The following is a 23193-nucleotide window of genomic DNA, read 5'->3' on the forward strand; positions in this document are numbered from 1 at the left end:
TGCTAATGAAAATGACATGTGCGTGGGTGTACGGTCGAAAAGGGGATACGCCGACGCCATGTTGTTTGTTTCGGCGACCAGGTTGCAGAAACGTCGATGTCGGTGACAGGGACAAGGGCCACGACCACATTCGAGTTGGCGTTGGCGGACGGTCGGTCTAATATTAAGGTGGATAATGGAATAACACCGGGTAACTGGAGTCAGCAGGTTCGGGAATGGATGAAGGCTTTTGTGGACGTGGTAATGAACGTCCCTGTTTCGCGAAAGACGGCAATTCTGTGGCAAGACGCATCTTACACGAAGGCTTCATCAACTCGCGGCGGCATGGGTGGGAGTGCAGTGGGCTGCAGCACCGGCCCATCTCAGATCAGGTGGGACGTGTTCCCGTCATTCAGCAATGGCGACTGTCTCCGCAGCTGCTGAATGTATTTATTTGTCTTTGTCTTTGTCGTGTTTGCTGATAGGCCTATGTTTGAAAGTGAACAGCGCCGCGGCGGCCGGTGGGGGGGGGGGGATCTGTGCTCCGTGAAATATCGATCTCTAAAGTCGAGTCTCCACCTTCTGAGCCGACCGTAAGGTTTGCATGCGGAATGAGCCGCCGCTGCCCGCCCACTTTGCATATCACGTGATGGACTCGGAGCTTTCTATTGGTTTAAACACCGTACAGGAAGCCCTGCCCCGGATGCTGCGAAGAGCATCTTTCATTTCTCCTTCGTGCCTTGCCCTTTCCTCTCAGTTTTTGTGGCGTCTGTCCGCCCCGCTCTCTTCTTGACGGATGCGAGAGACCGAGCATTCGAGCGACGAAGACACATTCTGGTTTGCTCGCGTCTATGACGGATTCCGACTGGCAACTGGATTTCTGTCTCCGGCTTTTCCAGACGGCCATTTAATTGAAGACGAAGTTAACTGTTGTTTTGCTCATTTCCTGTGACGTCGTACTCATTCCATTAGCAACTAATAGCGGCTCAGTTTGAAACAAAATAAGTAATTCAAGCCGATTGATCGGCCTAACGACAAGCTTCGCGGTTACCGCTCAGTTACGTTCTCATTATCACGCGTTGTCGACTACCAGTGCCGCACACAGCCTGCCAGTGGACGGACCTTGTGCGTAATCAAACAGCACGTCATGACAACGCAGTCTACAGCGAAGACGTGGGAGAGTATGCTGTTTTATGTACAATGACCCTGGTTGCAGCTGAGTGGTTAGCTTTGCACTCCGGCCGTCTTTTCGCTGGTGAAATAGCCCTGGTTGCGCAGCACAGTCGGTCCGGTCCCTGCCCCTGCCGGGGTTCGATCACCCAGTCAGTGAGAGACCACAGCCTGGCCCAGTAGCTACTGATGCTGATGGTGGTACAGCCTGTGCCATACTTCGAAGCACGCCCGACGTTAGAAAAGAACTCCCACCCTTTCCGTCACACCCACGATTCTGATGGACGATGGGGGTACTAGAGGAGCGACCTGGATGACTGGATGCCCTTTGGACTCAGTCGCGGTCACTGAGTGCCAGCACAGACGCCGAGGATGCTGACCAGTTGCGTTTCATTCGCCCTTTCTCCCAACATAATTGGGTCTGTTAACTAAGTAATCGGTTTGTTGGTGCAGAACCGAGTTCCCTTCGGCTGGTCATTCTAATGGTCAGTGGTTAGCGTACAAGCCTAGCACTCAAAGGTCCTGTCTGTTGTCGCTGTTATCACAGCTGGTAACCTCAAGGCCGGAGTGAAGTTAACTTTGGAAACCTCGGTTATAAGAGAATTTCTGCTATTTAGGCTACCTTTTTTTGCAACTCCCAGAAAGTGTCACCACTGTCATGACCAAATACCTGGTGCGAGAAATAGCAAATATTTCCTTATAGTCTTCCGGGAACACTGTGTCTAAATGGTAGTTTATAGGGTTTGCTGGCGTCTCGGTGGAAGTTGCTGCCTCCTTCTTCAGGATTGAAATTTCTGTAGTCTGCAATTTTGACACTCTGCAGAACGTTGGAGGCACGAAGTTTCTTCGTAACGGTATTAATCTCAAACCTTCGGGCACAGAAATAGGGATAAATGAATCCCCGGAATGTCGGTAATCTATCATTTCGAAATTGTGCTGTACCCAGAAGAAGCCCTGAAGAGGGAGGCAGCAGATTCCTCCTAAACGTCTGCTGTTTCTACCGGTTCTGTGTGTACTGTCACACCCAGAAGGAGCGTCCGACCGTACCACCAAACTGCGGTGTCCCGAAACGTCGACGAGGCGCCTCTGAAGTTGCAGTTGATTGAAGCGACAAGTCCTGGACCCCCTCAAGTAATTGCAGTAGCTTAGGGCACTGCTTGCGGTTTGAATTTGCGGTAAGGATTTGTACCAGCAGCTTGTAAAATGTTTGATGCTATGTGCAATTACATCCTTTGGGATTAGGGGGCATAGATCGATTATTTCCCCGTCTCGATTGCTACTCTCCGTGTCTCTCTCATACGAATTAATCGGACCTAATCGACGTTGCAGCCTTCCCTGCCTCTGAATCGCCAAGGTCGAGTGTGTGCGCCCATTGAAACAGAATCCGCGGATTCTGCAACGCACATCTGGCAGCCGCAATTTTATTAATTTATTTTCGTGTACATGAAAGCATTTATTATTATCATGTTGTTGTTGTTGTTGTGTGTTGCGTTTCACTTGAATAAATCTTAACACTTGCTGGCCTGTACGGTTTGATTTCTGCGGTTACCGTGCGCGGATGTTAGGGACACTCGGTGCCTCGCAACAACAGAGCACTTGCGGACAGCGTCCTTGCCTTCTTCTTCTTCTTCTTCTTCTTCTTAGCATTCTTTTTCCCGTTTCTGTGAGCTCTGTCTTTGTATGCTGACTGAGATTTATGTGATCTTACTCAGTTCCTCCAGCCAAATGCCCGGACAGAAATCCTCCCATAAACTGCGCCATCATCACCTTTCCACTTTGCCTGTCTCTGTTCATTGTCTTTCTTTCTTTCCTTCTGTTTACATTTTCGCACATTCTGCTCGTAAGACCCAGTTTCTTTCGGTGAAACTAATTACAGCTCGTGCGCCTTCGGGGTGAAAATTCGCTGTGCTACGTAGACAGTTTTACATTTTGACCCAAGTCACGCTGAAACTACAGAATTCCGGTGCATTCGCGCCGCTAGTCAATCGCTCGCTCGCCTTCCATAATGGTTCCAGTTAATCTTCGACTCTTATGCAAGGAACTTACCTGGTGTTCGTCGTCGTCGTGTGGACGCGACATATCGTGACGTCACACAACTAGGGCTCCTGTTACATTAGCTCACTTCTGCACCACAGTCACGTGTGGCCTTGGCGTCAGTCCTGGTGGCAGGCGGGTGCAGTCTCCTCAATGTCAGTAATCATTTCGCTCCTTACTGAAATAACGGATCTCCCGAAAATACTTAATTGCATTAGGGCGTCGTGAAACATCCGTAGCTTATTTAATACTTTTTATTTTGTGTCGGAGTGACACTTGATCTCTGTCAGGCAGAACGGAAAACGCTACGTGGCTTCGGGAACCGGAATGTTCATCACCGAACTGACCAAAGCCCTCGCCAGTCCTTGTCCCGAGCCGGCAAAATCCAGTCGCCTCAGTAACATAATTAGGAGTGTCGTAATTTCAAATATTCGCCAGTTTTATTATCGCGCCTAGGGACAAGACACGCGTGAACGAGGAGGTGCTTGCAAAATTTTCTTCAGAAAACCTGAAGGCTAGTGACCACTCGGCGGTCTTTGATTACTTATCTATTTGTGGTTTATTAAATGACGCTGTTAGTAGCCCAGATTTTCTAATGTTACGTTTATTAAAGAATAATGAACTAGAAAGGAAATATAAGGAACCGAGTGCCTCTCCAGCTGTTGCGTGGAGGAACTGAGGAAACACGCTTAACTTTTTTATGATTGCCGTCCATGGGTCGAGATTTAAAGCTGGAGTGTCCCGAATACGGATCAGGGATGCTAACCAGTCGTCCGCGACGCTCAGTTCCCTCGTTTCTTTCTTTTGAGACTTCGTGCGTGGTGAACGAAGGCCTGGACCTGAACCTGAGCGCACGAGAGGAAAGGCAGCCTCACGATGCCTCTCAGGAAACACCAGCGAACATTCTAACGCCATTTTGTCCTAGACGCGAATGTACTGTGCTCCGTACAAGAGTAATATGTGGTTTTTGTGGTTTCCGCTTAGTAGCCGAGCTTATAAAGCGGTGTGTGCATTAGCGTGGCGGGGGGGGGGGTACAGACACGGTATCCGAATGCAGAAACAAAGCCTGCTGCATCGCGCGTACTGTTTCAACCCCCTTCAAGCCTCCCTTCGCCACCCCCAACGAAATCTGCAATTTCGAAGCCATTGAATTAGTGCACCTGGCCTCAGGCCTCGTGTAGGCCTTCATGGTGTAGTCGGCGTTCGTGCCTCCGTTAGTGTTCGCAAAGACGCACTCGTCTGTAAGTGGCTCTTACTACAGGACGTTCCATTTATAAAGCAAACCTGGCTCTTCGCCCTGCTTCAAAAATTGCACGGCAATCGAACTTATCGCTTAAGCTGTTGCTGACGTGAGGAACGCGTTACTGAAAACAATAAACAGAAATCCGGCCCTTTCAAGAACACGCGAGTGTCACTATGACGCACCTTTCGCCACCTGCCGTAAATGGGACGACTCAAAGTTTGCTTTTGTGTTTTCCGTGCCCTCGCGCTGTTGATTGTGACCTAACTTTCTTTCGTGTCAAAGTTGAAGTGGCGTCCAGCTCGTGTTCGTCAACCACCTCAGTGACCCTTTCCTTGTTAAAACTTGGTGCTCCAACTGATGACGCTGCCCCCGGCTATGTGATCCTCAGGTTGTCTTGCCTTGCCGTGCCTCCATAGAAACATAAGTTACCCGACGTTTCGAACTTGCCGTTGAATCTACATGTCTGTGGTCCCTTTCAGCCATCGAGTATTTTGGAATTCGGTGCAACACGTGCTGGATGATTCGTGCCTCAGCGTCTGGTGGAAATCCACCAGCGTCTTCTGGCAGTCTGAGATACATATCAGTGCCAGGAGCACAAGAACATTTACGTAGAAACAAGAGGACCGGAATCAAATGAATGATTCACATTAAACAAGGTTTCGGTGGGGCCTGCCGGAGTCTGCGTTTGGCGGGGTTATGAAGTTTGGCTTCAGTCGCCGTGAGGATGTTTCCAGGTTTAATTGAGTCTTGTAAAAACTTCCTTATGAAGTTCTTACTTTCCATGCGCTTTACAAAGTTGATTCTGCGATAAACTGTATTACAGTCAAACATAAAAGAGTTTAATTCCCATCAACATTGACGGGTCACACGTTCCGGAATGTGGCGTTTGTTTGCATGTGCATTAGAGTTGTCGTCAAAAGACCAGTGGGCCTTGGATCCGTACGATGCCAGAGAATGTGCGTCTCTTCTCAAAGAGACGGCTTGATTAAAATAATCCGACTCGTCTGAACACATTATGGCAACAAAGACGCAGAGGAACATGCGTGATTTACAAACGCTCGCCTTGGAACACTTTAAGCTGATTCATGTGCCTGTTTCAAGGTTGTTTAAAAGTGACATAGAAATCGAAGGAAAAATGCTTCAGTTTTCGTACGTGCACCTGCTGTTCGATCCGTGAGAACCCGAAATTAGTAACGCGAACTACCACTAGACGTCCGTAGCAGTCTGTGGGAACGGAAGTTTACGAAGTGTTGCCACATTCTGCAATACAAACTGTCATCAGCGAGTACGACATTTCGTGTGCTGGATTATGTAGCTGACAGCGAGAGCGTCTGAGATCCTCTGACGAGTGTGGAATACGTAAAGAGCATACGCTAGTCGCAATATGAATATTATTATCATCAGATGTTATCCAATAGTAATGAAAATATTTCACACGCGTACACCCCAACATTTTCGTGGCATTGTCCTCCCATCTACACCAATATCTCTCAAGTGATCTCTTTCCATCAGGTTTTGTGACTAAAATTCTACATGTCGATTTTCATATGCGTGCTGCAAGTCCTGTCCATCTCAGTATTTATCGATTCCATCACCCTCATAGTATTTGATGATAATGAAAAAAAAAGATGGATTTAACGAATGTATTTTATCTGTTATGAGACTAAGAATCGAGAAAAGTCGTGTTTAAAGTTAAATTGTAATGAAACACCAGTAATGTGGAAATGAGTGAAGATCTATTGGCCTACGTTTTGTGTCCTCCGCGCCTTTCCAGTGCCACTAACATCAGTTTTGAAATTGCCTTGAATTTTGTTTTTGAGTTCGAAAATACAGAAAATTCGGTTCCTGCCTCCAAGAATATTCAGCTTATTTTTATCACAAAAATTGGAATATAAAGCTGGTTTATTGAGAATCGAATGAACTACCTAAATGCTGTCTGTCGTTTAAATATCGATTTTATAACCGTTAAAATATGTGTTAGGGAAAATAGCGTAAAATAACGTGACCTGTTTACTAAGCAAATGTATTTCTTTTACGTTCATAAATTTCGCGTCATTTGGACTGTCATGTTGGTACGCATCTCCAGTGAGTGATGACGTGTTGACAGAGTGAGGTGTACGCAAGTTTTGCGTGGGAAAGTGTTTTCCGGCGTTTCTCTTACTGTTTTACGTCTGCAGTTTATCAACATTAGCACTGCAAGATTTGTGATCAGTTTATTGAAACCGAGATCCAGTGAAGATTTTGGAAGTAAGTCATAATTTATACTAATTACGTCGATAAGTGTTTTTACGTAGTGGCTTTGATAGCAAATTCAGTCAATGACACGGCAGGTCTGTGCTCAGACAACAGCGTGGAGTATTTTCTTTGTCACTTGGTGTGTTTGCTTGAAGAGGTTGAGTTCAGCGTTGTCAGACTTTCATACGAAGACGATAATTTTTAAGTTTATTATTTCATAGTTTTCTGTTAATAGGAAGGCGCCCCATTTTCTGCGACGCGTTGTTAATCACACTGATAAGATTCCATGTTCTGTTATAATTGGTAAACGTTTTGCCCTGGGTCTGGGCTGAAAGTACAGACTGTTGGAATTTGATATTTAGTCTCTAAAAATGTCCTCTTGAAGACTAGTTGCACGTACATTTCATCATACACCATACATTAAAAGAACGTGCGGTAAGAGGTCAGTGGTAATTCGTGAAGCCGATTATGTCGTTTTAGGCCTGGCTCCCGTACATGCATTTACCAGTGCTCAGAACTTGTTGATTGTGTATTGTCATTTTCACCAGATGACTAGAGAAACACTAGCAATTACGAGAAATTAGCCAATTAAATCGACTCCGTTGTTCAGTAAATAAACTCGTATGCATTCGTTAGATGCGTACAAAATCAGCCTTTGTCCCTTCCGATTGAAATTGTGCATGTTCTGTACGTAATCGCGTATTAGACAGTAATTTAAAGAGGAATTAAGTGTAATTAATTGTAATCATTTTCATTTAATCCCACAATATGGAAGTAATTACTCATTTTGTATTATTTACAAGGGCCGAGGCGCAGTCATGCTATCGGGGTTGTTATGAAGTATTACCCACATCTTTCGGCCTTTATTGACCAGCTCAGTTCTTCTTGTGGACAGGGGTGTACAAGACGCTCCACGTATTTCGACTTGTCGTCTTTTAGGATCATGGGCTTGGTTCGGTTTCTCTGGAGGTCATCTGTTCTCAGTGAGTTTCCTCTGGGTCTTTGACCGCTTTGCCCCCTGTGGTCAGAAGTTGCTTCCAGCTCAAGGCTTGGCCGTGCTGTACCCACAGCATCCACCAGGAACAACCTCGCCCTGAACGTGACAATACGGAACTTGTAGCTTGCTTAATATTGAAGTCCCGTTGATGAAGAAGGGCGTAAGGATTGAATGGTGGAGAAACCTCCGAGTTAAGGGTTAGTTGTTGTTGTTGTTGGTTTTTTTGGTCTTGTCGACATGTTCGTTTCCTCTGCAGATGATCCAGAAGTGGTTTGCCATTGCCTTCTTCTGTGTGTGTGAATGGAGTAATTGTTGGGATGCCACGGAGGAAAACTCCGCGTTGCCTAGACCACGGCCTTGCCCAACACAAGTTATAAATTCGGGCACCGCCGGGAAATGAACCCGAGACCCCAGGATTACAAGGCCAGCGTTCTAACCGCTAGACCACCGTGATCCCGTTATTATTTAGTGTTCTGTCTGACGACAGGTCCATATGAACAGGATCCTTCCATCCTTTTCTTGGACTGGGACCTGTTCATATACGTTCTTGGCAGATGATCCAGAAGTGGTTTGCCATTGCCTTCTTCTGTGTGTGAATGGAGTAATTGTTGGGATGCCACGGAGGAAAACTCCGTGTTGCCTAGACCACGGCCTTGCCCAACACAAGTTATAAATTCGGGCACCGCCGGGAAATGAACCCGAGACCCCAGGATTACAAGGCCAGCGTTCTAACCGCTAGACCACCGTGATCCCGTTATTATTTAGTGTTCTGTCTGACGACAGGTCCATATGAACAGGATCCTTCCATCCTTTTCTTGGACTGGGACCTGTTCATATACGTTCTTGGCAGATGATCCAGAAGTGGTTTGCCATTGCCTTCTTCTGTGTGTGAATGGAGTAATTGTTGGGATGCCACGGAGGAAAACTCCGTGTTGCCTAGACCACGGCCTTGCCCAACACAAGTTATAAATTCGGGCACCGCCGGGAATCGAACCCGGGACCCCAGGATTACAAGGCCAGCGTTGCAGCGTCTGACTCAGGACAGACAACAATTAATAGATATTCAAGAGGCGAGAATGTCGGCTAAATCGAGCTTCAGTCGCCAATGGTTTTCTGTCGTATTACGAAAGAACAGAATAATTATTTCTGACAACGCGCGTTACAGTTTCCTTTATTGGCCACCATGGAGGCGGGCGCACGAGTTCATCTGTTCTTTGTTGCGTTTAATGCCGGTGGGGTTTTCATCTTAGGAAGTTTGTGGTCATAATTCTGAGGCTTTATTTTAACTCTTTAGTTTAAGTTTAAAGTTACTTTGTTAAGGAGCGTGATGCTGTGTTTGTACGGAGCTGGAATGTTGAGACAAGGTCTGAAGGGGGGCAAGAGACGAGCGTGATTTTGTCACACGACGTTGCTTGGAAGGCAAATTAGCTGCTCTGTGTAAGCTTCGTTCCGAGGCTGACATCCTGATCATGACTTGCCACAGGTAACTTAAGGGCAGGCCTCCCTGTAGAATCGGCCAGACGTAGCGGCACTTGTCGTCGTTGCGGAACTTTGTGCGCCCCTGGTCTGTGTGCAGACGCCGGCTGCCGCGGTATCTACATAATAGCCTAATTAATTACTCGTAGTAGGCCACGTCCATGGCGGTCCCTGCCGGCCGCTTCGTACTTTTAATTGGCGGTTTGTTCCGTCTCAGCATCGGCTCCTTCGTCGTACGTTACAGTGAGGGTCGGGCTCCCACGCACCACGCAAGATTGAAACAATAATTCTTACGTGCGAGCATTGGCTGGCCTGTAACGTATCGCCTGTTGTCGGCTTTGGCAGCAGGGGGAGCGGGGATTCCCCGTGCTCAGAGTGTTGACCTCTCTGCACGACACGGTAAGGCACCTCCTCGCCGGCAGTCAGCAGCTCTTCTCCGTTGCATCGCCCCGTGAGACGCCGTCCGCAGTTTCTCTGACGGAATGAAAGAGCGCGGATTAGATATGCGAAGAAAATGCTACGCGTGATGAGAGGACAATATTAAAACGAATCTTAAAGTAAGAGGATCAGAGGGTGTTGACTAGATTCAACTGGCTAAGGTTACGTCCAGTTGCTGGCGCTTGTGAACACGGTGATGAACCTTCGGCAGTTCTTGGTCAGCTCAATAAGTAACCACTCGGCTGAGTTATAATGGGGTTAGCTCAAACTTATTCTCAATTTCGGAACTACATGGGGGTGGTTGGTCAGCCTCACGCACCGGCCGCCCCTTGCCCCACTGGGCCCCAGAGACGGTCTGGACAAGACAAAAATTTGTTAACCTTCTACAGTCCATGAAACATCACTGACTCCTGCTGGGCAACTTACGAATGTTTGGTGACTGTTCCTTTAGTACCTACAAGTTAACCCTTCAACTGGGGAAGGAATCACGCATTTCGGGAAGGCCGTACTGCCGGCACAGCCGCCGATTATCCTTACCGTAAGAGTAATAAGTAATTCCATGGGTCAGATTCATAATTGAAAAACTAAAGTACTATGCATAATTTGTCAACAAATCCTCTTCGTTCTAGTGAACCGGAACGTTCATTGCCGTGTTTACAAAAGTCCGCCACCGGGCCATACCCTGAGCCAGATGAAAATACGAACAACACTGGTACGTGGATTTGTGTTTTGCAGCGAAATTTTATAAGAACGGATCGGGAAACATGAGAATAGATTCTCCGTTGCTGACATCGGGATTAGAACGGTGAACCGCAAGAATTAGGGACTTAACTGGACATTTAACACGAACTTGGTTTCGTGCATTGGATTTCTCAAGCAAGTTATTGCCACGAAGACTTCATAAAATGCACAGCCTGTGTGAAAATCAGGAACTACGTTCGTCGTCATGGGAGATGTTAGGTAATGCGACGATTTAAACAATTTTCTTTGTTGTGAAAGTCTGATCCTCCATCTGCCCCATATGGGCACACGGTGCGTGCTGGTATAAATTTCAAGCGCATTGTATTAACGAACACACCCTTGTTTGCTACCGATCATGTCGACACATGGCTTCGTCATTATGTGATACTTTATATGGTAACTTGAATTACACTTCGGTTGTGTGTAATGTACAATTTTCTGCCTTCGTACTAGCGTCTGCTGTCTGCTTTTGTTCATTCAGCTCTGGTCCCTACACAGAACACACCCCTTTACAAGCGCTCTCTCGATTCTGATTGGTTATGTGCGTGTGCATTCGATTTACCGTCCGGAAGAGATCCTCGCAGACCCCGGCTTTGGTTCAGTCAATAAGTCTGTATTTCCTGAAGAAGGATCATTCTTATTCGAATGCTAATTTTCACTCGCGACATCTCGAACGAGCTGCAAAGTTTTCGGATTTGCATTTCCCCGCTGTCCTGTGGATGCGGAGATATTTTGTGGGGGTGGAGCTGTCGGGACATGACGTTCAACATTCGCCTAAGAATATGCAGAGCTGTACCTCGACTCCCCCGTAACTTCTTCGTGGCGTAGCGTTTAAATAAGCCGAGGTACAACTGTGAATGTGGTTATCTTCAAAGTACTTTATATCAGCATCCAGCATCTCTGCCGTGCCCGGAAACGTTGCTGGCAATCAGCATAAAATAATTAGAAGGAAAGTTTCCGTTTCGGATCCATGAAACTGTTCCAGGTCGGGGGAATCAGGTATCTTTCCGAAAACAGCCCTGTCCGGACCTTCCGAAACTTTGTATGACAAGATACAATTTTCTCATTCTCGGCGAATGCGCGACCGACGACGGCTAGAAACCTAACCATTTGCTACACAAAACATCAGTCCACTTATTCCTTGGACCTCGTTTGACTCACGGAAGGGCGTTCTGCTTTCCAAGTCCGGATTTATTTAGTTTCGAGGGGCTTCTGTACGGCCTAGTCGCCCTCTCGATCGGGTCAGAGCCGTGGTTCTTCTAATTGTTGTTTGATTAGTTCAGGTTTTGGTGCCACTAAGCTGTTTGCGTCATCCGAGATTCACAGGATTTTGGTTCATTCTGAGAGTGGGATCATCGTACTGACTGATACTCTGTAACTGCGTCGAGGAGGGTCTGTCTTAAGGAGCTAACAGCACGATCAGGAAGTAAGGATATCCCCCTGGACTCATTATCGTGTACCTTCGTAAGAGCGCGCGGAGGTGTCCTCCTGCGTGTTCAGACGCCAGTTTGAAATAAGTGGCAGCGGTTTTGCCTACACATCCGTCCGTCTGTGCCAGCACCATGACGTCAGACCAACCACTCGATGTTCGTAATGGTGACGCCTTGTGTTTACTTTGAGGTAAGAACCGAATCATATAGTTGCCGAGACAACGCCAGGCCAACGACCGTGTATATTCTCTTTGGAAAGGTGGCACTAATGAAATGAAGATTGGAAGTAATCACAGAGGGAACGTGTCTGAGATGTTACGCAATGCGTACGTTTACTAGCTTGTTTTGTCTTTGCAATGTTGTAGACTTTGCTGACGTTGGTGTTCACTTATTTCAGACACAAGGACTCCGCTGTTACCAACTTTGTAAATAGGTGCATCGAGTCGAATGACTTACAAATATCAACACATTTCGTATATGTTGTATTTGAACCAAAACATTTATTCTCTGTGTTAAAATATCTTCTGAGGTCTCTCCGCTGTATTTCTTTTCTTCAAGCAGCTTTCTTTTTGTTCAACATTCCTTCCCTGTTGCTGAAAATGTCGATGCTCTGAATCTGCCTTCTGTTCCTTCATTGCGTTGTCCCTGGCCGAGCTCCGAACTCGCAGCAACCTTCGTCATTTCGAGCCGTTAAGGATTGATGGACTTCCTTATTCGGGTTGCCATTGCTTTGAGAGCGCAGTTGTCATCCAGGTAGGGGTTGTGTGTGGCGTGGCACACGCATGTGCGTATTGTGAGGCCGCTTCGCTTCTTGAAGTTATCCGTGCGTGGTTTCAAAGGAGTATCTGAGTTAAATACAAGCCCACCCTTCTTTCATGGCGAACAGAAAAGGAGGCTTATACTTCGAGCTGTATGCATGAGTCGTGTGACAAGCCTTGAGCGAAAGGAAATGCATTAAACGCAGAAACGGGACTGGGTGTTTTTTTTTGTACGTATCCCCCCCCCCCCTCTCCGGCTCTAGCCCCACTTCGTACGCGTGGTGGTTTATTACTTGAAATGCATTCCGAAATAAATGAAAGGAGCCCTACGCCGTTCTTTGTCGCCGTAATTCCCCTAAGGAACCCCTTCACGTGTCACGCTCCTGCGACAATCCATTCCACCGTCAGCGTTACAATGCAATTCGTTTGAAATTCGAATTTGGGCGGTCGCGACCCTGCGCTGGTTGGGGGGGGGGGGGGGGTGTCGCGAACGGAAAGCAAGCCACAGATTCCAATGGCGCATTGAGGCTGTACCGAATCCTTATCACGAGTTCAGACCAAATCACCCACTAACGCCGTAGTCCACCGTTGAACACCCTCACCGAACGTCACGTCGGAGTGGGATGTACGCCTGTTTTATACTCTCCATGTCGCGGCCGGGAAACCGGCTGTCTTTTGACTGGTTTTCTCGTGATTTTCCAGGGAAATGTCGAGCTTGTTAGTATCTGAAATTGTGCAGGGACTGCTTCCTTCCAAATCCCTTGAAATGCATTCTTTTCTCTCTTTCTTTTCACTGAAAAATATCTTAAACGTACAATAGATAATTTAAATAAATAAAAATGTTGGACTCAAGTTCCAGGAAAAACCCTTCTTGCACTATCATTGACAAGTACTGACCAGATCTCGTTGTCTTTAACACTAAATTAGAAATGTCATTGAATTGTGTACAAAGTAATACGGAGTTACGTACTATTTGAAGTTTTTTTCCTGATGCAGCCTGTATCGGATGAAATTTGTTTTTGCATTTTGCGGCAGTGCATTAAAGTCATTAGCATTTGTGGTACTTGACGTAAGCAGCTGACGAGTTAAGATTCACTTTTTTTTAAATTCCTTCGACGCGAAGGAAAAGCTGAGCTTGTAGTATGGAACAACAAACTGTCTGATAATTTCGGGGAAACTGGTTACAGGTGGTTTCGGGAAGAACGTGTCCCGCGGGCCAACAAGTGTAAAACGCTCATGTAGGCTACACAGAATCCTGAGCTGGTTGCATCCAAACTTATACATACACTACTACAATAACTAATCACAGCACGTATCATAATTAATAATGTTTGTGTGGCCGTTGACCTGAGATAGTTTGAAATTAGGTTCTTTCCCCGGAAACGAAAAGGCAACTTTTGTCTATCGCGGAGAAGAGTTGGTAACACTGTTTACTTTACGATTGTTTCTTGATTGTGTGGTAAGTTTTGTAACTGAATCTTCTACGAGTTTCTTCCTGCAATTCCACCCCGAAAGCTTCTCCTCGCACTTGCCTTTTCAGATGTTTTTAATCGATCCATTGCTTTCGGATATGTCGCTCACGCCCTGATAATAAATATATTTCAGCTTTACAAATGGCGACTGCTGCATATGCCACGCGCAAGATCGTTTGCTCTTGGCTCTCTCCCTTGAGAGTAACCTCCAGCTAAAGTAAGCTCGCTGGCTTCGCTGTGCACGCAACTTGTCTGAAATGAATCTAATCAGAGACTTGCCACTGCTTCATTGCTGCTGATTACTTGGCTGGACCAGTGCCTGTGCCCGCTTCCTTTCTCATTTTGTTCAGAGTATATCCAGTTACGGTAAATGACCTGTCGCTGTTTGCATGGTCCTTTAGAAGATCAGTAAAACTGTAAAGACCTAAGGAGATGATATCACGAACAATTCTTCAGCGTCATAGTTTTCCAAGACTAACTTTTAGGTCTCACAAGTTTCTGATCAAAATATTCACGCATTTCTTATTGTGTGATATTTATATCAGCAATTTGCGGTAGTCCGCGATACATTTGAAATTAGTTCCTGTAATGCGGTCGATTTGAAGATGTCAGTAATCGGTTTTGGACGATTGAATAGTGAACTATTTAATAATGCCTTCTAATCTGCGACTGGTATTTATCGTCGATTGTCGTGACGTGATGATCGATGCGAAGAACACGAAAAGACGGGGCAGAAATAGGTCGTAGCCTACTTTGAGATTCTGGCGAGGAGGATCTGAAGAAAACCACGAGAAACTGTGGAAATTATAATCGGTGTCCCGGCCAACACTCGAAACGGCTCATAAAGTATTGGATGGCACCTACAATATGTGGGTTGTTGCAATTTTGTTCGGGTGTTTTCAGTACGCGAATTCCTCACCCTAGAATGACTGTGGGTTCATTGCAGTTTCTCCTGTCGGCTGTAATGCGGCTGGAGACGAGTGTCATTAATAATTCGCATTTTTATGCGGCTCGGATTGCGCAATTCCTTCGTTTAGTCACGATCCGAGTGCAAAGTGACGTACTGTGGGAGAGAAAATTCGTTTCATTCGGCAGTTGCGATCTTAAGTAACATCTGGAACGCAGTTTATTTGGAAACTTGCTATCTCTGCGTTGAAATCTCACGCAAGTTCGTATTGCACAAAGATTCAACTTTTTCTCAGACAAGAAATCTCGTTCTGTCGCGGTGACTGACTACGGGTCGTGCACTGCGCACTTCTCAAAAGAATGTGTCGATGTGTGGGCGGTAACTGTACGCAATTAGGAATAATCGACTTAACGCCAACCTGCCGATATGCCATCTTGTGGAGATTTTTGTGTCCAGACGCTGAGGCAGTCGGTGTTATGCGTCGTGACAGGGGCCACAGCTTACGCAGCGTCTGACTGAGCTGATATCCGGCTAATAAACGGAGTGGTGAGGTCGCGTGAATATGCCCGCATATGAACGCCTCAGGTCGTGGAGGCGTGTGGGAGAAGCAGAGGTAGAGATTCTCCGATTTTGGGCATTGGAACGAGATGACTGTCTTCGTAATCCTGCCGCCACTTACGTCCTGTACCCGTCGGACTGGAGGCTGCGTGGGTCCCAGAGGCGCTTGGGATGAAGTGGCGGAAAGCAATGCCCTAGGCCAACACCCTCGGACAGTGATCAGCGCGTGGTCACTCATTTCGCTGAGCTGTCTGGGAATAAAGTGCGTCGTTCTTGTGCGCACTTTACGAAAGTGCACTGGCAACCTTTCTTATATGCGAACGCTAGCCGCGTGCTGTATGCGTGTCTCTTTGACGACCAGGTAATGAAAAATTACGCTTGTGTCGGCCCGTACAGGCAAAACAGAAACAGTCATACAACCTTATAGAAAAAAATGTTCGTCTTCTGTTTAAACTTATCTCCTCACGATACTGAGATTGGGTCTGAGTCTCTGTCTGGGCCCGAAATTCTTTGCGAAGAACTTGGACTGCGGGTGTCTGAGGACGAAGTTATGAGAAGAAGGTGTGCGTTAGGATGAGCAGCTTCATAAGCAAATGAAGTGCTCCCACGTGGACAGCGATGTGTGGTTGAGACGGCAAATGCAACCTCAAGGGACGATGCCACTTGGAAGGAGACGCAGCTGTAAATGAGGTGGTGACATTCGCATTTTCCAAAATAAATATAGTACGAGCGTGTGAATTGGGTTCAGTGGTGGCTGTTTGAACACGGCGATGAACTTTTTTATTTCATACATGGCGGTGATTTATTTTGACGAAGTGACCGTCTCTGAGGTTCTCAAGAAAGACCTTGCTCCATTGACGAAGGACGTTTCAACAGTAATCTGAGTTTCTGTTGCAGATGCTGTTTGTCGTAGGTAATAATCAGCCACAAACACTCGGGGGGGGGGGGGGAGGCTGTGATGGGGTAACGTTTCTGAGCAAAAATACATTCCTGAGTGTGCCATATCGACAGCAGTCCTCCTCCTCCTTGGATGTTGACCGTAACAGGGCCCTGTGATTCGGTCTGACTCCATGGACGAAAGCCACTTTTGAGAAGCTGGTAGCCGCTCAACTAGTGAAGAAACATTTTACCCTTCATGAAACCTGAAGGTTTATTATCGTGTTCAAAAGAACCGCTTGCTGAGCCAGTTTAATCCTGTCCACACCATCCTTGGTCTCTGAAATGGCTGTTTCTTCAGTACTCATTTTTCTGCGACGTGTGGTGCGCCCTTCTCATGCCAATCGCTCAAAGAACACGGCGAAGTGTAGGCTGCAAATAGGCCTATGAACGCAGAGAGGCATTGCCAAACGCGTCGGCCCCTTGAGGTCTAGTTCTGAGGAGAAGCAAGCGTGCTTATCGGGTGATAGAAATCTCTTAACTTGTTCCCTGGATAGCCGCGAAATGTGGACACAAAAGGAGTCTGCATGAGCGAGTCGACGGGGAACTTGTCGCAAGGAACCTCGGCTTAAGGGCCCCATACGAGATTTGTCGTGTGTCCTTGAAAATGTCACTGAATTTTCGGGAGAAATTTAAATATCTCGGTGTCAGTTGGAAGGCGGTGTCGTCAGAAATATTTAAAATTCATACGGATTAGACTCCGTGGAGAAGGGTCTTTCTTGAGAAACTGATAGTCGCTTATCTAGCCAATAAATCCGCCGCCTTTGATGAAAAGTGAAGCTGTGATGGGCAGTTTAATCTTGTACGCTAACCACCAATAATTAGATGCACTACGCGGTATTAGCTAAACCTCGGGCGTTGGGCAGTTGTTGCCGTGTAAATGACACAACCTTGGACCCAAGCACATGAACAGCGTTTCCCGAAGTTGGAATTTTCCTCAGAGATAAGGATGTAATTATAACAACATAATTATAAACTGATTTATTACATTTATGCAATTCAACAGGAGAATGATTATTATGTCTCATTAAGCTTCATTTGTCATTATTCCTTTGAAATTACGCTGCTAAATACGTTATAATTAATTTTATAGGTTTGAGGCTTCAAACATTTTTACTCACATCAGAGGAATCTCAAACTGAAATACTTCTGCATAATGAATGTCTAAGAAATTTACTTTTATTGTGAGTAATGTATTCTTTGTAGAACATGAGGTTCTCACGTCGGTGACTGCGAAGTTGTCCGTTCTCTGAATTGTAGCGTCTTGTAGTCGGCCATCAGTGCCCATATTTTTAGTTGTTTCAGTGATCCACGTTCTCAAACGAGCACCCTTCCTGTAGAAAGATCTTAGTGGCTTCATGGTCTGGAGTGAATTTACTCCATTCTAATGGTGCTTCCACTGAATACGTGTTCACCGTCACTATAGCTAAAAATAAACATAAGCTTCAACATCAAATTTCTGTGGTGAATACAAGGTTTAAGTCTTCTGCTAAGAGTCTTGACCCAGCGAGATCAAAGTTCTCCGAAAGGATGAAGGCATTAATTTGAAAAACTTGCAACGTGTGCCCCTAATTCGCAAATGCATACGAAACTGAAATTATATATTTTATAATCTTCATGAGCTATAAACACCACAATTCGCGAGCGTCATTTCAGAAGTATTTTGCAGTACATTTTTCCCGAAACTAAAAAGAAATAACTCATGTAAACTAATTCAAGACGTGAAGGTTGTCAGTACTGTGTGCCAGCACACGTGTTCAGGCACCTGCCAGAATGCGTGGAGCTTTACCGCTCTCCACGGCGTAGGGCAGTTGGACAAACGAAGCTTCAGCCTGGCGACTGGAAGTGTGGAGTCGCACGGATTTGTGTTGAAAACGAAGAGGACGCTGTGAACATACGTCACTTATGCTCAGATGCGCTTAATTCTGAAGTCTGTCGGAACCGAGAGCGAAGCGTGAGAGAAGGATGGAGAAAGAAATCCGACGTTTTTAAAGAAACCAGTTCAGTTCAGTTCCGATTGTCAAGTGCGTCTGTCAGAGTGGAAAGGGGATTTGCTATTGGCTGCAAAGGATGCAATTCAAATAAGGAACGTTGCTCTTACTGGCACAGATGCGCGCAAAACCAGTTCAAGTACAGAACTACAGACGCTTGGTTGATTTGTGGAGCACGCATTTCAAACCACAAAAATGTTCCTCCGAATGAAGGTAAATGTTCTGTTCCTACGCACGTGTGACAATGCGCAGTTTCTGGAGCTGAAAAGCCACGAGTTTCTGTATATCTGATGAGAGGCGGCAGAAGAGATTCCGTTTTGACGATCTGTCACATGCGTAATATAATCAAACAAGATTGGGGAGAAATTTCCAGACGAAATAGCACGTAAAGGCTGCAGTATTCGGCTACTGCCAAATTAACCTCTACACTCTTTACAAAACTGAGCCGCGACTTAAAAGGTCGAATGCCTCACTCTTGCACTCAGCTGGCAGACATGTGGTTCTGCTTACGTATGAGAAAACAACTTGAGCTTTTGAATAATGGCCACAGCAGCCGTTGCCATGGAAATGGGGTCTTTTTATTTTATTTGTGACTTTTTTAAATGTCTGAGATTTTATTCAGTCTTCAGTTACATTGACATCTGTCCGCCTTTTCGCACAATAAGAAGGCTGGATTCCTGATGCTGATTGAGGAACGGACAATGAAACTTTCCGACCCTCGCCTCCGTGTGAGCGTGGATTCCACATTATGGGAAATTTCAGGCTCTGGGGAGAGAAGGGCGTGATCAGGTTTTGCAATTCGGTCCTACCCCTTTACCACTTTTTAAAGAATGTATCAGGGTTTTTTTGTGTGTGATTTCGAAGTATAACCCAGTAAGTACGAAAGCTACAGCTGAAATGAATTCCCATATAAAAGTCGTATTAAATGTTTCCCAGAAAGAGCCCGCGGTTGAACGGGTGTTACCTGCGGTCTGACTGCACCTAGGGTTTTTCGTGAAACTGACGGGGGGTTCAACACCTAACAGGATCGTGGACTACTTTAATCTTTTGGGGAAGGTGCATTGTTCGCAATTTACATGTAATCTGCTTTTGCTGTAGTCTCTATGGTCTACAATTGCCACATATCCTCGGAGTTTAAGACGCTATCGACTTTAAGACGCACCACTGGTTTAGTAGTATTTGAGAGGTCCCGGGTTTGATCCCCACCGTTGCCACTCAGCTGAAATTAAAAATGTTTTTAAGATTATTTCAGTATAATTACTACAGATCACCTTTAGGTGGGAGTAGAGTAAGTTCCCGAAACGTCTTGTTTTTCAAATATACCTTGGACGGTAGTCAGTGCCCAGCAAAGTTGCATTGTGTAAAGGCGGGGAAAAGGAGAGCGAAAAAGATAGGATATGTACACGCTCTCTGACCACTGACCTTTGACCTCTTTTGATGCGTTCGTTCACGCGTTTATGTTGAACTTAATAACTGCTCGAAAGACGTAACAATTAAAGAACATTCATATTGTTTACGCACGCCATTTTAGAGAGATGCCAACACCACTTTCAGTGTAGACTAAAATTCCCTTTAATGTTCTTATTTCCTTCATAGTTGGTATCTATAAAAGAATAATAATGTTAAATGAGATGATTGTAATGTTTAGAAAAGACAGAATTTTTTTCGTGTGGTTTATTTAGAGACTGTCAACAGTTCGGGCGAAACAACTTCGAATGATATAGAGTGTTTGGTGAATGGTGAATTGGAAAGGATGTGGAAGGAATGGTCGTGTCATAATTTAAGGTACTGAATCGAAATTTTCCTGGGGAGGCGGAAGGAAACGACGAAGATGTCGCAGTAGCCGATCTTCGGGCAGAGACTTGAATCCGGGAGCGTGAAGCAGGCCTTTGGCCGCAGCGCCAGAGAACTTCGCCAACAGCCCTACAGAGGCAGACGCCAGGTGTCGAAGAATGTAACTGAGAATTGCCAATGTACTTACATTTGTAAATGATTCGTAAAATATGGCGCACTTTAACGTCTTTCGTGGTGGTATTTTGAAAGCTCTTGTTATGAAATCCACTAATTGATTTGGGAGGAAACACAATGGACCTAATTCTGACCACGTGTTACGCCGATTTAGTGTCACTCTGTTTAAGCCCTGCTCGTAGCTATTTGCAATATGCAATAGAAGTTGTTTCAATATATCTGATTCTTCATGTATTTCATCTTTTCTTCTTAATCGACCGTCATCCACGATGCTTTCGTAATCGTTATAAAACGTTTTCTATTTCACCTGGTGTGTTAGACATTTGGCAACACTGCTTCATGGCGGCTCCGTTCATTTGAACTATCTTTCTCATCGCACGACGTCGATTCACACCTTTGATTCACTTTTTAGCTTTTCAAAACCTTGAGGCCGCCGAGTTGAAACATGGGTTCAAATTGGACCAGCGCGGATCGTAACCATCTTTGAGAACAGACTCTGAGGACCAAATTTCTTCTAAATCCGTACTGACGTACAGGCTCTGTGCACACAGAAATGGATTTGTATAGAGCAATTTTAAATTGATATTGTGTGATTCAAAACTTGAAGTTCGTTTAGGAATGTTGTATTTAAGTTTTATTGATGTGACTGAAAACTAATTTTAAGTTCTAAAAATTAGTTTTCAGTAACATCCATAAGTTACTTTATGAACAGGATTTTTTAAGATTGGTAGATTCTTGAAAACTAAGTACGCTGACGTTAATTTTTATTTAAAAACAATATGGCGCATTCACTTTTACGTGAAACCGTGTTATACTTGGAAGTAACCAGGGTATGGAACGAACGGACGTAGATCGTCTTTTTTTATTTATTTTTTTTTTATTTTTAACGTCTCCGCGTTTCATATATGCCGTTAAAAAGTTATATCAAGAGATGAAATCTCCAGCTTTACGACCAGCTCATTTGTATGATATATTAAAATATTAGTTCTCTCTATCCACCAGATTTCTTTATATACTAATTATGTATTACATACAGCGGCAACGTGTTTCGTCGATCTCCATGTACCCGTATTAAGGTGGCATGTATTCATGATAAAAAGTTCAAAATTAAACCATGTACATTGCTAGAATTGAATGTTTGTTAAGTGTTAAAATACTAAAAATTAACTTTTAAAATAATCGAATCACACCTTCAACCGTCTCATTACTGTGCTTCAAGGATAATTTTAAATGTAGTTTACGTAATTCAGTAAGATCTGGAGATATTCAACAGTGATAAATTGTAAGAAGTCCATTGGAATTGAATTTAAGCTTCTTCTGAAGTAGCTTGCGTTATTTTTTAAACATTTATATGCCCTGAATAATTAAGAAAATGTACTTAAATATAATTTGTGACTTGAGGTTCTCACAGCGGTGAGTATGAAGATATCCGTCTTCTGGGTTGTTGCGCTGTGTAGTCTGGTCGATGTTAACCAACGTTTCAGAGGTCATACTGCCTCCGTCATCAGGGCGATGAATGATTTCTGTCTTCTGGGTTGTTGCGCTGTGTAGTCTGGTCGATGTTAACCAACGTTTCGGAGGTCATGCTGCCTCCGTCATCAGAGTATGAAGATTTCTGTCTTCTGGGTTGTTGCGCTGTGTAGTCTGGTCGATGTTAACCAACGTTTCAGAGGTCATACTGCCTCCGTCATCAGGGCGATTCATCGCCCTGATGACGGAAATCTTCATACTCATCGCCCTGATGACGGAGGCAGTATGACCTCTGAAACGTTGGTTAACATCGACCAGACTACACAGCGCAATAACCCAGAAGATGGATATCTTCATAATTTGTGACATTGCAATGTGAAATTTCCAGTGTGACTGTAAAAATGGGTTTCTGTGTAAAGTAATTGATGTTCATCCGCATTTAATTTGCGTGTGGCTAGTGAGGACTGCGAACCACCGAACAGTGCCCTTGTAAAATACGAAAGCTTCTGAAAATTCGAGAACGTCTCTCCATCCTTGGTGCCGCGAAATGAAGCGAGTTAATTACACGTGGCTCGGTTAGTTTGTTTATGCATGAGTTATTTACGAAGGTGGTCCTGGCCGGTGGGTGGGGCAGTCTGGTTCTGATGAAGTGTGAGTTGACTTAGGCGAATGTCGAAAAGGCGATTCCAGAGTGCGAGCCAAGGTTGGCCATGAGTGTTGAATGTTGTTAAAAGAGGTTAGTTGTGATACGGCAAGTTCGAGCTCTGACTGGACTCGTCCTGAAGATGCACGGACTCCGCTTTCATCAAATTCCTTTCTTCCAGTACCTTGGTGCATATCTTTGTGATGCATTTATTACTAAAATTTCTTACAGTAATTTGACTTGTTTCGTATAAGCAACTCGCAGATGTGACTGTAATCTGCTTCCTTAATTGCCCGAACTTAATTTAATGTAATTATCTTGCATGTAAATTGTAAATAACTTTCACCTCGATAAAAGCGAGATGGCATCTGCTTCACCATGTTTGTTTCGTAAAAGTTGAGGTGAAATGAAATTCGGCTGTAGTTTTTGCGAGCTGGAAACTTGTTTGTTAGTTTTTAAAAATAGATACTTTCAGTTTCCACTGAAAAAAGTAAACAGACGTACAGTTTCTCTGCTTTTTAATCAAATCCTTGTGCTAAAACTATGTTTTGTTAACACGAAGTAGGCGTCCCTGAACTGCTGTTCACCTCATTCGGATTTAAGTTGCTTCTAATAGAGAGGCAGTAAAATGAAACTTAAATCATTGCAGGAAGTCGATCGTCGATCGATTCGTTCTTGGGAATCCTGAATTTTCTGTTCACGAATTTTCTGCTTGTAACTTACAACAATATTATTCACATAAGCGTA

General features: G+C 45.0%; 1 protein-coding gene across 4 annotated transcripts in view; it reads left to right on the top strand.

Annotated features, from left to right (window-relative positions):
• LOC110832591 (uncharacterized) overlaps positions 1-23193 on the top strand; it is a 364557-nt gene that overhangs the window by 125993 nt on the left and 215371 nt on the right. The window contains exon 1 of one of the 4 annotated variants that reach the window (XM_087352090.1): positions 6631-6673. The exons of the other annotated variants lie outside the window; for them this stretch is intronic. The gene's annotated coding sequence lies outside the window, so the exon portion shown is untranslated. Of the gene's footprint in view, positions 1-6630; positions 6674-23193 lie in introns of those variants that run through there. 4 annotated transcript variants of the gene reach the window in all.

The sequence above is a fragment of the Zootermopsis nevadensis genome, unplaced genomic scaffold (assembly GCF_977971745.1).
Source record: "Zootermopsis nevadensis isolate Lab colony 2312 unplaced genomic scaffold, Znev_1.0 Znev_ptg000020l, whole genome shotgun sequence".
NCBI lineage: Eukaryota > Metazoa > Arthropoda > Insecta > Blattodea > Termopsidae > Zootermopsis > Zootermopsis nevadensis.